This window comes from Tenrec ecaudatus, chromosome 12 (assembly GCF_050624435.1).
Source record: "Tenrec ecaudatus isolate mTenEca1 chromosome 12, mTenEca1.hap1, whole genome shotgun sequence".
In the NCBI taxonomy this organism is placed as follows: Eukaryota; Metazoa; Chordata; class Mammalia; order Afrosoricida; family Tenrecidae; genus Tenrec; species Tenrec ecaudatus.
The window spans coordinates 97,099,512-97,113,388 of record NC_134541.1 but is presented as its reverse complement, the minus strand read 5'-3'; the positions used below and the strand labels follow the sequence as shown (position 1 = coordinate 97,113,388).

At 48.5% G+C, this 13,877-nt stretch overlaps 1 pseudogene; it reads right to left on the bottom strand.

The window, feature by feature from the left end:
• Window positions 1-255: 255 nt before the first annotated feature.
• Window positions 256-1,486, bottom strand: LOC142423029 (nuclear receptor subfamily 2 group F member 6 pseudogene; annotated as a pseudogene).
• Window positions 1,487-13,877: the final 12,391 nt, after the last annotated feature.

Below are 13,877 nucleotides of genomic sequence, written 5' to 3'. Positions count from 1 at the left end.
CAGGTGCCTATCCAGGTGCAGAACGCAAGTCAGCACCGCCGAGGCATGTGCTTGCTGTGCCTGAAATAAACCTTCCAGGCTTGTAAGGCTCTGAAGTCCAGTAGCCTCCGAGTCAAATTGTAACCAGGGTCACTAAGGGCTACTGCATATTACATAATGATCTTTCGCCCTAGTCATGGTTCTGGTTAGCCACTTGGGGAGGCTGTCCCTATCCTTGGCCTGGGGACCCCGAGCATCTGTGTCGCTGGAGGTCGGTCACTGGCCGGAGCCCTAAGGCCAGTTGAAAGTACTCCCCGAGAGCAGCATGTCTCGGATCAGCGTCTCAACGGGTGTCTTGCCCACCAGGCGCATGAAGAACAGCTGAGAGATGAGTGAGGCTGGGACGGCGCGCAGGGCAGGCAGACGCAGCAGCAGGCGGCCGAAGCACTGGGGCTGGGCTGGGTACTGGGTCAGCATGTACTCGGTCAGGGCCACCTGCGCCTTCTCCTGCAGCCTCTCCACGTGTGCTGGGTCTGAGAGGCCACAGGCATCAAGAGTAAAGAGCGCGATGGCCTTGAGGCAGCCATACTCCGCCGAGTCCACCTGCAGGCGGCCCAGCTTGTCCACTTGCTCCTGGAAGGCGCGCACCTGGTCCATGAAGGCCACCGCCCGCTCGGCGGCCATGGGAGCGGTGTGCAGCCCGGCTGCGGCCAGCAGAGGCGCAGTGTGCAGGGTCAGGGCGGCCTCCGCCGCGTTCAGCAGGAACAGCTCGCTCCAGCTGAGCCGCAGCAGGGCCACCTGGTCGGCCACGGGCAGCTCGGGGAAGAAGGGCGCGTGGCGCGCCCACTCCATGGTGCTGAAGAGCAGCCGCGCCGCCAGCTCCACACACGTTATCGATGCCCAGCACCGCGCCCGCGCCGCCCGGGCCGAAGGCGCTCGCCGCGCCCGTGCCAAAGTGGCCGGCCACCGCCAGGTAGGGCTTGGCGCGCAGCAGCTGTGCGATCAGCTCCCACACTGGCTGGCCAGGGAAGAGGTCTCCGCCCACCGCCTCCGCCAGCGCCAAGCCCGGGGGGGCTGCCGGAGACGCGGCGCCAGGACCTGGCGGCGAGTGGGGGCTGCGGCCCCGCTGCACGGCCTCTTTGCGCATGCCGACCGGAACACTTCTTGAGGCAACAGTACTGACACTGGTTCCGGTGGTGCTGGTCAATCTGGCAGTCACGGTTGGACCTGCAGGTGTAGCTGAGGTTGAGGAGTATGCTCCGCTTGAAGAAGCTCTTGCAGCCCTGGCAGGTGAGGACGCCCTAGTGCTTGCGCTCGCCTTGTCCCCGCACACCACACAGTCCACCTGCAGCCCCTGCCGCTCCTCGTCGCCCTGCTCGGCGTCGCTGGCGGCGCCCGGGGGCGAGGCCGAGTCCTCGGTGGCGGGCGGGTAGCCACCCACCTTGTCCACGCCATTCGCGTCTCCACCGCCGCCGGGGCCGCCCCAGCCTCCGGCCACCATGGCCATAGCCCCCGGGCCGCGGGTCCGGGGCGCCCCCGCTGCGCGTCGCTCTGGGGGTACCTCTCTCGGCGCAGGGGTCGCTAGCCGGCGCGCATCCGGTCCCGACGCACGGGGGCTCCCGCGGAACCCCCCAAAAAAGTTTTGCAGCACCAACTTCTGCGGCCGGTGTGCGCGCCGGCGGAACTGGTCGGGCCGGTTCCAGGCCAACTTTCCCACGCGTGCGCGGGCCCGGGGCCGGGGGAGGCGCACTGGCGTTGAGGCCCGGGGGCCCCGGGGGCAGGAGCCCGGCCGCCCAGGGGCTCCGGCGGGGGCGCGCGGGCCATGGGCCGGCCCGAGCCGCGGCGGGGGCCACAGCCAACTTCGCGGGCCCCCCCGCGCACTCCGGAGGCTGGGGCCAAACTTTGGCCACAAGTTGCCCGGGCGGCCGCGGCGCGGGGAAGGGGCGGCGGGCGCGCGCCGGGGCCTGACGCTGCGCCTCCCAGGAACCCCTGCGCCCCTTGCCGCCGCTGCCGCCGCTCGCGGCCTGCAGGTCAGCATGCCTCGCCCTCCTAGCCGCCGCTGGCCTGGGCCTGCGCAGGGACAGAGCCTCGCTCTCACGCCGCCCTCGTCACTGCCTCCGCCGCCCCTGCGCCTGGCCTGGCGCTGCAGCCAGTTTGACAAATATGGATTTCTCTTTTTTCTTTTAAACGTTTTATTAGGGGCTCATACAACTCTTACCACAGTCCATACATATACATACATCAATTGTGTAAAGCACATCTGTACATTCTTTGCCCTAATCATTTTCTTTTCTTTCTTTTTTTTCCTTTTCTTTTTTTACATTTTATTAGGGACTCATACAACTCTTATCACAATCCATACATATACATACATCAATTGTATAAAGCACATGCATACATTCCCCGCCCCAATCATTCTCAAAGCATTTGCTCTCCACTTAGGCCCTTTGCATCAGGTCCTTTTTTTCCCCTCCTCCCTCCCCTTTCCCCCCTCCCTCATGTGCCCTTTGTAATTTATACATCGTTATTTTGTCATATCTTGCTCTATCCCAAGTCTCCCTTCCCACATTTTCTGCCGTCCCTCTCCCAGGGAGGAGGTCACATGTGGATCCTTGTAATCAGTTCCCCCTTCCAACCCACTCACCCTATACTCTCCCAGCATCATCCCTCACACCCTTGGTCCAGAAGATATCATCCACCCTGGATTCCCTGTGCCTCCAGCCCTCATATTACCAATGTACAACCTCTGCCCTATCCAGCCCTCTAAGGTAGAATTCGGATCATGGTAGTTGGGGGGAGGAAGCATCCAGAATCTGGGGGAAAGCTTTGCTCTTCATCGGCACTACCTCGCACCCTGACTGACCCATCTCCTCTCCTAAACCCCTCTCTGAGGGGATCTCCAGTGGCCGACGCTTGGGCCTTGGGTCTCCACTCTGCACTTCCCCCTTCATTCATTATGGTATATATATATATATATACACACACACGCACACATATTCTTTTTTTTTTGCATGATGCCTTATACCTGGTCCCTTTGGCACCAAATATGGATTTCTTAAATTGGTTTTCCAACCTATTTAGTCTTGACGGGGATACGTCTACTACCCGTACTAATCCATGGTCTGAAATAGCAAAGATAATATTAAAGTAGCACCTAAAGTAGATGACATGCTGGATAAAGGAGATGCTCTTGGCAATCGTATATTTGATATTTTCCAGGAGTTTTGTGAAAATGACAAGTATAGCGAAGCTGGTTGGCTGGTCCTTCATACGATGGAAAGTGTTATTAAGGAGAGGGATGATCTCAGAGCCTCAAAAGCACGCCTCACATGCAGACTAACAGATTTGAAAACTTCCATCTGTGCTACAAAGGAGAGCCTTCTCTCCTCTAGTAAAAGAGCTGACATTGCTGAGAACCAGGTCCAGAGTCTCATTATACGAGTGGCTGAATGACAACGGCAGCTGAATTGCAGATCTAGAGCAGTGTCTGAAACCAAAGTAAGGGCATTCATTGGGAAAAGTTGGGACCCTGAAACATGGGATGGGAACATAGGGGCTGATGATCCGGAAGTAGAGGATATTGAGCCCTTAGAAACACCTGAGCAGATTAGCCAAACGATTCAAGTTGATAGGCCAGGTGGGGCTGCATCAGTAGCATTACCTGAGGAAGATGCCTCGCAAGGTATTGCTGAGAGCACCCAGGAAACACCCTCAGCACCCATTATTTCCACTAGACCTGTCACTAAAATGAAGTTTCAGAAACCTCCTAATGGTGAGGTTGAGAAGATTATCCAAGAAGAAGTGTGCTACACACATAAAGACCTGCTTGAGTTCTCAAATACGTACAAGCAAAAGCCTGGAGAATACCCCTGGGAATGGTTACTCAGGGTGTGGGATACTGGTGCACGAAATGTAATATTAGACCAGTCTGAGTTTCTGGATATGGGACCCCTAAGCACAGACTCTTCTTTCAATGTCTCTGCGAGACAGGCTAAAAAAGGATCTAAGTCTTTATTTGGTTAGTTCAATGAAGCATGGACTGCCAGATGGCCTAGATTAGACCAACTTGAAGACCCTGACCTGCCTTGGTACACTGTAGAGGAAGGCATCCAAAAGCTTAGAGAAATTGGTATGTTAGAATGGATCTATCAAGATATTCCCATAGATCCAAAAAGGGGGTGACCTGAAGACATGCCCTTTACCACAACCATAAGGAACAAGTTTGTGAAGTGGGCCCCAGCATCTCTTAAGACTCCTGTAATTGCTATTCTATGTGCACCAGGATTAACAGTGGCCACTGCCCGAAGCGAACTCCGACATTTGCCCACAATGGGGCTGATTGGTCCCCGTGATGGTAGAGGGCAGGTGTCAGCACTGGATCCACGGAGACAGGGTGGGCGTGGTTATAATAGACAACGAGTTTTCAATAACAATCAAAGCAACCTGTCTCGTGTGGAATTATGGCATTGGCTACTTAGCCGCAGTGTCCCTAGGAATGAAATAGATGGGAAGCCTACTAAATATTTACGTGATCTGTACAGGCAAAAGAATGGTAGATCAGGTGAACAGCAGAATAGACAGTCACGATCGCTCAATCAATTCCCAGACCTGAGCCAGTTTACAGACCCACAACCCCTTGAATGAAGGGGAGGCCGGGTCCCTTGTAAGGAGGATCCTGCTACATCACTGAAGGTTTATACTGTTAGTCTTCCTTCTAGCCTTCCCCAAAGGGACCTGCGGCCTTTCACAAGCGTGACTGTTCATTGGGGGAAAGGAAATAATCAAACTTTTCGGGGATTACTAGACACCGGCTCAGAACTGACACTAATTCCAGGAGACCCAAAATGTTTCAAAGGCCCACCAATCAGAGTGGGGGCTTATGGAGGTCAAGCTATCAATGGAGTTTTAGCTCAAGTACGCCTCACTGTGGGTCCAGTGGGCCCCGGGACCCATCCTGTGGTTATTTCCCCAGTTCCAGAATGCATCATTGGAATAGACATACTTAGTAACTGGCAGAACCCCCATATCGGATCCCTAAAATGTGGAATAAGGGCTATCATGGTAGGAAAGGCCAAGTGGACACCATTAGAATTGCCATTACCTAGGAAAAGAGTAAACCAAGAGCAATACCGCATGCCTGGAGGGATTGCAGAGATCAGTGCCACCATCAAAGACTTGAAAGATGCAGGGGTGGTGATTCCTACTACCTCCCCCATTTAGTTCACCAATTTGGCCTGTAACGAAGACAGATGGATCCTGGAGAATGACAGTGGATTATCGTCAGCTCCAATTGCAGCTGCTGGCCCAGATGTGATTACATTGCTTGAGCAAATTAATACTTCTCCTGGTACATGGTATGCAGCTATTGATCTGGCTAATGCCTTCTTCTCCATACCAGTCTCAAAGGCCCACCAGAAGCAGTTTGCCTTCACCTGGCAAGGGCAACAATATACTTTCACAACTCTCCCCCAGGAGTACATCAACTCTTCTGCCCTGTGCCATAATTTAGTCCGAAGGGACCTTGACCACCTGTCTATTCCACAGCATGTCACACTGGTCCATTATATTGATGACATTATGCTGATTGGACGCACTCAGGAGGATGTATCAAAGACTCTAAATTCATTGGTACAATATCTGCGTACAAGGGGTTGGGAAATTAACCCAACAAAGATTCAGGTACCCTCCACATCAGTACAATTTCTAGGGGTCCAGTGGTGTGGGGCATGTCGAGATATTCCTACTAAAGTGAAGGATAAGCTATTACATTTAGCTCCCCCAACGACTAAAAAAGAGGCACAACGCCTAGTGGGCCTCTTCGGATTTTGGAGGCAACATATTCCTCACTTGGGTGTTCTACTTCGACCTATTTATCAAGTGACACGAAAAGCCTCCATTTTTGAGTGGGGCCCAGAACAAGAAAAGGCTCTTCAACAAGTGCAGGCTGCCGTGCAAGCTGCTTTGCCACTGGGACCATATGATCCAGCTGACCCAATGGTGCTAGAGGTGTCAGTTGTAGATCAAGATGCAGTGTGCAGTCTTTGGCAGACCCCTATTGGTGAATCACAGCGTAGATAGACCATTGGGATTTTGGAGTAAAGTCTTGCCATCCTCTGCAAGCAACTACTCCCCCTTTGAAAAACAGCTGTTGGCCTGTTACTGGGCCTGGCTGGAGACTGAAGGCCTCACCATGGGCCACCAAGTCACCATGAGGCCTGAATTACCTATCATGAAGTGGCTATTGTCTGACCCACGTAATCATAAAGTTGGATGTGCGCAGCAACACTCCCTTGTTAAATGGAAGTGGTATATACGAGATCGGGCCAAAGCAGGACCTGAAGGAACAAGTAAGCTGCAAGAAGAAGTGGCCCAAATGCCAACAGTCTCCACTCCTGTTACATTGCCTCCGTTCTCCCAGTCTGCACCTATGGCCTCCTGGGGAGTTCCTTACCATACTTTAAGTGAAGACCAAAAAAGTCATGCTTGGTTTACGGTCGGCTCTGCACGATATGCAGGTGCCACTCATAAGTGGACAGCAGCAGCACTACAGCCCTTTTCTGGGATCTCCGTAAAGGACAGTGGTGAAGGGATATCTTCCCAATGGGCAGAACTTCGAGCAGTGCACCTGGCCGTTCAGTTTGCATATAAGGAAAAATGACCAGATGTGAGATTATATACTGATTCATGGGCAGTGGCTAATGGCTTGGCTGAATGGTCAGGGAATTGGAAGGACCATGATTGGAAAATTGGTGACAAGGAGGTATGTGGATAGACTTCTCTGAATGGGCCAAGAAAGTAAAGTTAATTGTATCTCACGTGAATGCTCACCAAAGGATTACCTCTGAAGAGGAGGACTTTAATAATCAAGTGGATAAGATGACACACGCTGTGGAGACTGGTCCTCCTCTTTCCTCTGCCACCCCTGTTATCGCCCAATGGGCACATGAACAAAGTGCACATGGCGGCAGGGATGGAGGTTATGCATGGGCACAGCAACATGGACTTCCACTCACCAAGGCTGACTTGGCCACTGCCACTGCTGAGTGTCCATTTGCCAGCAACAGAAACCAATATTACGTTCAAGAGATGGGACAATTCCTCGGGGAGATCAACCAGCATCTAGGTGGCAGGTTGAATCCATAGGACCACTTCCATCATGGAGGGGACAGCGTTTTGTTCTTACTGGAATAGACACCTACTCTGGATATGGACTTGCCTTCCCTGCACGTGATGCTTCTGCCAAAACTACTATTTGTGGACTCAAAGAATGCCTCATGCACCGGCATGGCATCCCACATAGCTTTGCTTCAGATCAAGGAGCTCACTTCACAGCAAATCCAGTGTGGCAATGGGCCCATTCCCATGGAATCCACTGGCCGTATCATGTTCCTCATCATCCTGAAGCTGCCAGCTTGATGGAACGATGGAATGGGCTCCTAAAGATGCAATTACGATGCCAAGTAGGTGGCAACAACTTGCGGGGCTTCCTGATCTCCAGGAAGCTGTATATGCTCTAAACCAGCGGCCAATATATGGTGCTGTGTCTCCAAGAGCCAGAATTCATGGGTCCAGGAACCAAGGGGTGGAAGCTGGAGTGGCACCACTCACTATTACTCCTAGTGATCCCCTTGAAGCATGTTTGCTTCCTGTCCCAACAACCCTGTGTTCCTCAGGCATGGAGGTCCTGGTCCTGAAGAAAGGAACTCTCCCACCTGGAAACACAGCACGGATTCCACTGAAGTGGCAGCTGAGAATGCCCCCTGGCCACTTTGGACTTCTCATGCCTTTGGATCAACAGGTCAGGAAGAGTGTCACCGTACTAAGTGGTGTGATTGATCCTGATGACAGAGTTAACAGGACAATGCTACAAATGGCAAAAGAAACGAAATAACAACCAATTAGGGCAGACGTGAATAACTTGGAAAACGTGAAAACAATGCAAACAAATCAATGCAGTAAAATAGTTGTTTCTTTGAACAGATTAACAGAATAGGTAGGCCACTGCAAACCTAACCAAAGAAAGAAAGGAACATATAACAATAGTCACGCCACTGAGGGATAAAACAGGGAAAACTACAATGGGCTCTAATGATATTTAAAGCTGAATTGTATAGTACTATGAGTACCGTTACACCAATGAATTCAACATCCTGGAAGACATGGACAAATACCCTCCCAGATGGACCACAAGCAACTCAACAGACTCAGAGAAATAGAGAAAATTGACAAGGTTATCAAGAAAATGTCAACTAAAATATCCCCTGGGCCAGATGGCTTCACAGGAAAATGCTGGCAAGCATTCAGGCAAGAGCTGACAACAATCCTACACAAATGGCCAACTCCCAAATTTTCTCTATGAATCTAGCAGATTACCGATAGTTAAAGTGGGGAAGGATCCACAAGGATTGAGAATGACATTCTGATCTTTCTAATGAACATTGATTCAAAATCCTTAACAAAATACTGGTCAATATAATTCAAAATATGATAAAACGAATAATTCTCCATGAACAAGTGGGATTCATTCCAAGGATGCATGGAGGTTTCAACATCTGCAAGTCCATTAGCCTTTTTCAGGGTATTGGTAAGAAAGAGGAATAAAACCACATGATAATATCAATACACACAGAAAAAACATTCAATATCATCCAGCACCCGTTCCTGTTTAACACATTACAAAGATCGGAATGGAAGGGAAATTCTTCAAGATAATATAAAAATTCTTCTAATTTGCCCTCTACAACAAGCTATATATGAAGCTACAAATGAAAAGTTAACACCAAAATTTGTATTCAGTGGAAAAAAGACAAAGGAATCGCGCTGAAAATGTCAACCAGACTGGATGCCCCTTGCACCCTCTTCTATTTAACAACGTTCTGGGGTTCCTAGTTAACAACATAAGGGAAAGGAAAGAGATCAGTGGTATACATCTGAGGAAAAAGAGGTGAAATTATCTTTATTCTCAGGTGATATAATTTTTTTTTGTGATATAATTTTATAAACAGAAAACCCAAAAGCTCCACAAGGGGAGTGCAGGAAGTGAGAGAGGAATATGGCAGAGTGGAAGCATACAAGATCAACAAACAGCAGGCTATGGAACTACTATATCCATCAGCATAGTCCATGGAAGAGAAGATAAACAATTTAGTACCCTTCACAATAATACAGCACAAATTGAAGTTGGAAACAGAAAGACTTCTCCCAAGTTGTTTCGCCTAAATATATGGCAAACTAAGCTGCCTCCTACACGTGGTAAGTGACTATCCACTTGGAGGTGAACAGAAGTAGGTCAGAGGTTATACTCCCTAAGGGTTATCAGCTATCTAGAGGAATCAGACTGTTCAGTCTGTCACACCCTAAGTAGGGCCCACCTCCTTCTGATAAGGGCAGTAGTAAATTGTTTTCTTGTAGGAAAGCCCAGGGAGGTCAAGGCCACTCAAGAGTGACCAAGGTAGGCCGCCATCATGAATGAATGGTTCACCCTTCTTGTCACACGTATATCTCTAATTCCACCCTTTCCTGTCATGCCGTCACCCCAGCTCATCTGCTTGCTGTTCCGCTTATGCACATTGTATATCCCCCCCATTGATTGTATTGGCTATTGTACAACCCCTTTCTGTGATGTATGTCTCTACCTGCAATTAAGAGCCATGCATACCCCCAAAGATATATAAGCCTTGGTTAGCAGTAAATCTCTCCTGCACTCTCTCCTGGCCTGTACCACCAAGAGGAGCTGAGATGATCATGCAACCATGAAATGTGTTTGACTCCATTATTTCAACATATCTTCTGTCTCTTCTGATTCTCTATGACTTGACTATAGTCTTTACTTATTATCCCTGTATAATTGTGCCTACTGAACCCATGATGATGTGTTAAGGGCTGGATACGTTGACAAATTTAAATACCTAGGGGTATACCTAACCAAAAAGCCCAAAACGATTTGAATGTGGAGAACTACAGATCACTATTACAAGAAACCCCAAAGTGACCTCCAGAAATGGAAGGATATCCCATGGTCATACATCAGAACACGTAGTATAGCAAAGATTTCTGTCATGCCCAAGGTACTAGACAAATGTAATGGTACCCTACTACATGTACCAACATCCTTTGTCAATGAATTGGAAAACACTGACCAGCAATTTCATATGGAAAGAGAAGAAGGCCAGAATTCTCAGGGAACTCTTCAAGAAGAAGGATAAAGTCGAAGGACTTGCTTTACCTGACTTTAGCACCTACGATTGAACCACCATGGTGAAAACCACATGGTACTGTTATAATGACAGATGTTCGGACCGATTGAATAGAACGAAAACCTAGAAATGAAATCATCAGCATAGAGACAACTGATCGTTGATAAGGACCCCAAAATTATCAAATGAGAAGCTGATGCCCTCTTCAACAAGTGTTACTAGAAAAACACCCAACACAAAAGGTAAGGCAAACAAATGGCGTGAAAGGTATTCACTTGGGGAAGGAAGAGGTGAAGCTATCGTTGTTTGAAGATGATATGATTTTATATATGGAAAATCCCAAAAGCACCTGAGGGGAGTGCAGGAAGTGAGAGGGGAACATCGCAGAGTGGCAGGTTACAACACCAACAAACAGAAGTGTATCAGACTGCAATACACATCGAATAAGACCACAGAAGAGGAGATACCAAAAGGTGGTACCCTTGACAATAGCAAAGCACAAATGGAAATAACTAGGGCTATACCTGACTAAAAGAACAAAATATTTATATGAGGAAAGCTACAGAACACTATTACAAGAAAGCAAGGGTGAACTCAACCAATGGAAGGATAGCCCATGCTTATGGATTGGAAGTCTCAACCTAGTGAATATGCCAGTTTTGGCCAAGGCACTATCTAAGTTTAATGCAAAATCCCAATGAAATTACCCTCCTCTTTCTTCAAAGAAATGGAAAACCTGATTACCAACTCCTTATGGAGAGAGAAGAAGCCCCGAATTAGCCCAGAACTCCTCAAAAGGAAGGATACAGTGGGAGGGCTTCCTTTACCTGACTTTGGCATATGTTATACAACCACGGTGGTCAAATCCACATGGTATTGATACAATGACAGGTACGCAGACCAATGGAAAAGAACAACACGCAGGAATCAGATCATCAGCATACAGACAACTGATCTTTGATAAGGGCCCCCAAAATATCAAATGGGAAGCAGATGCCCTCTTCTACAAGTGGTGCTGGAAAAAATGGAGATCTACCTGTGGAAAAGTGAAGTAAGACCTTTATCTCACTCCATGCAAAGGGATCAACTCAAGGTAGACCACCGAGCTCAAGGTAAAATCCTAAACAATTAGGGCCATCAATGAGGGGAAAAGGACACACCTGAGAACTTTGGGGCAGGAAATACTTAGGCTATCAGAAATAGGGAAGGACATACATACAGAGGAGTCACCAATTGAGAAATGGTATATACTGAAGATAAGACACCTATGTACATCGAAATAATTCACCAAGAGGGTACTAAGGCAGTCCACGGACTGGGAAAACATCTTTAGCAATGACAAATCAGACAAAGGCCTCATTACTAAAATCTACACTATTCTGCTAGCTTCCCAAAAGAGAAAAACCTATTTCCCACTGAGGAGGTGGGCAAAGGACCTGAACAGAAGTTTCACAGGGGGCAAAAATCAGAATGGCCAACAAACATATGAGAACATGTTCCCGATCTTTAGCCATAAGAGAAATGCAAATGAAAACAACAATGAGGTACCACCTAATGCCTTCAAAGAAAGCCCAATTCAAAGAATCAGAAAGCAACAAGTGTTGGAGGGGCTGTGGTGAGATAGGAGCTATCATCCACTGCTGGTGAACCTGTAGGTATATACAGCCACGATGGCAATCCATTTGGTGATTTCTAAAGCAGATGGAAAATTACCTATCTTACGACCCAGAAATCCTCTAGTGGACATACACCCAGAGAGGCAAGGAACAAGCCACGGCCAGACAGCTGCGCTCTAATGTTCCTTGCGCCACAATTCACAAAGGCAAAGAGTTGGAAACAACCCAAATTTCCATCAACATACGAATGGATTAAAAAACCGTGGTACATAAATGTAATGGAGCACTACACATCACTAAGAAGTACTGATGAACGCAATAAGCACATCGCTGGATGATATGATGCTAAGTGAAGTAATCCACGCACAAGAGAACAAGTGCAACATGATTTCGCTGAGGTAAGCTTAAAAAATGCAAAAGGGGCATAGGGCAAGAGCAAATGTACACAAACGTTCCTGAGTGAGGTCCAGGTAGTATGGAATGGGACAGACCAAATCCAGGGGGTACATATGGTAGCCAACTGAAAAGGAAAAGGTAAAAATAAAAAGGAAAAAAAGGAGAAATGGATAGTGGAGAAAAGGGCACTGACCCACCCAAGGCGAGGGTATTGTTTATATCTCCATAGGGAAAGAGGGACCAGGCTTCATGCCGGTGCTCCAAGATGTGAATGCAATATACTGGCATGAAGCAGGGAACCAAGAGAAAGGTCTGAGGGCCAGGCCCCAATCCCTACTTCGTGGACAGCCACCCCTCCCCACAGAAGAATTTACATCAGAGGACCGCATTGAAGCTATAGCTCAGGGAGAGTGACATGTCTGATCAGAGCACTGGGGAGCAAATGACGGGCGAGGAAGAGAGAGTGGAGCACACCCTGGCCCACCAAGCCTTGAGGATGATATCCCCACTCAGAGCAGCCAATGCACAGAGAGGACCATATGGCTGGCCCCACTATGAGACACGACATCCCTCACTGACACATAGCCCTTCAGGGGACAACACTGGAGACAGTGGGGGATTTGTGCCCGATCTGACACCACCATACCGAGGCAAAACTCTGGAGGAATGCAACAGAACAGCACGGGGAGCAGAACAAGGAAGTCCTGTGGAGTACCACAAACGACTTTTGGTCCAGTGCGTGTAACCCAATCAGACTCAACCAGAGAACACTCCTAAAGGTCAGCAAACAGGCCTTGAACCATTTACAGGCTTTCCCTTTTTTGTGTCATTGGCTTTTTGGTGGTGCCATAGTTTTGCTTCCTTTTGTCACTTTCTTTTGCTCTGTCTTGTTTTTTGTGTGCATATTATGATCTCCTCAGGTCTATGTCTAGAAGATAGGCTGGATAAACCATCTGGAGGGGAAAGCAATGGGACCAGTGTTCCCCGGGGTACATGGCAAAGGGGGAGGTGGAGGAAAGGAAGTGGTGTTAATCAACCGAGGGACAAGGGAACGACAAGTGATCCAAAATCAGTGTCGAGGCGTGTGTAAGAGGCCTGTTAGGACTTGATCAAGGGCAATGTAACCAAGAGGAATTACTGAAACCCAAAAGAAGGCTGAGCATGACAGTGGGACAAGAGGAAAGTAAAAGGAAATCAAGGAAAGAACTAGTAGGCAAAGGGCATTTATAAAGGTCTAAATACAGGCGTGTACATGTATAAATATATTTAAATATGTTGATGGGGAAATAGATCTATGTGCATATATTTACTTATAGGTTTAGTATTGAGGTAGCAGATGGACATTGATCCTCCACTCAAGTACTCCTCAGTTCAAGAACACTTTGTTCTATTAACTTGGCAGACCATGATGCTCACCTTCCCAACATGTTTGCTCAAGACAAATGTGTGCATAAGCAAAGGAGGTGAAGAAAGCTGATGGTGTCCAGCTTTCAAAAGATATAGCATGTGGGGTCTTAAAGGCTTGAACATAAACATCGGCCATGTAACTCGGAAGCCACAAAACCCTATGGAAGAAGCACACCAGCCTTTGTGACCACGAGGTGAAGACAGAATAAGATACCAGGCATCAAAAACCAAACTAATAACACAATGCAAATGATGGAATTCAGAGTGGAGATCCAAAGCCCAT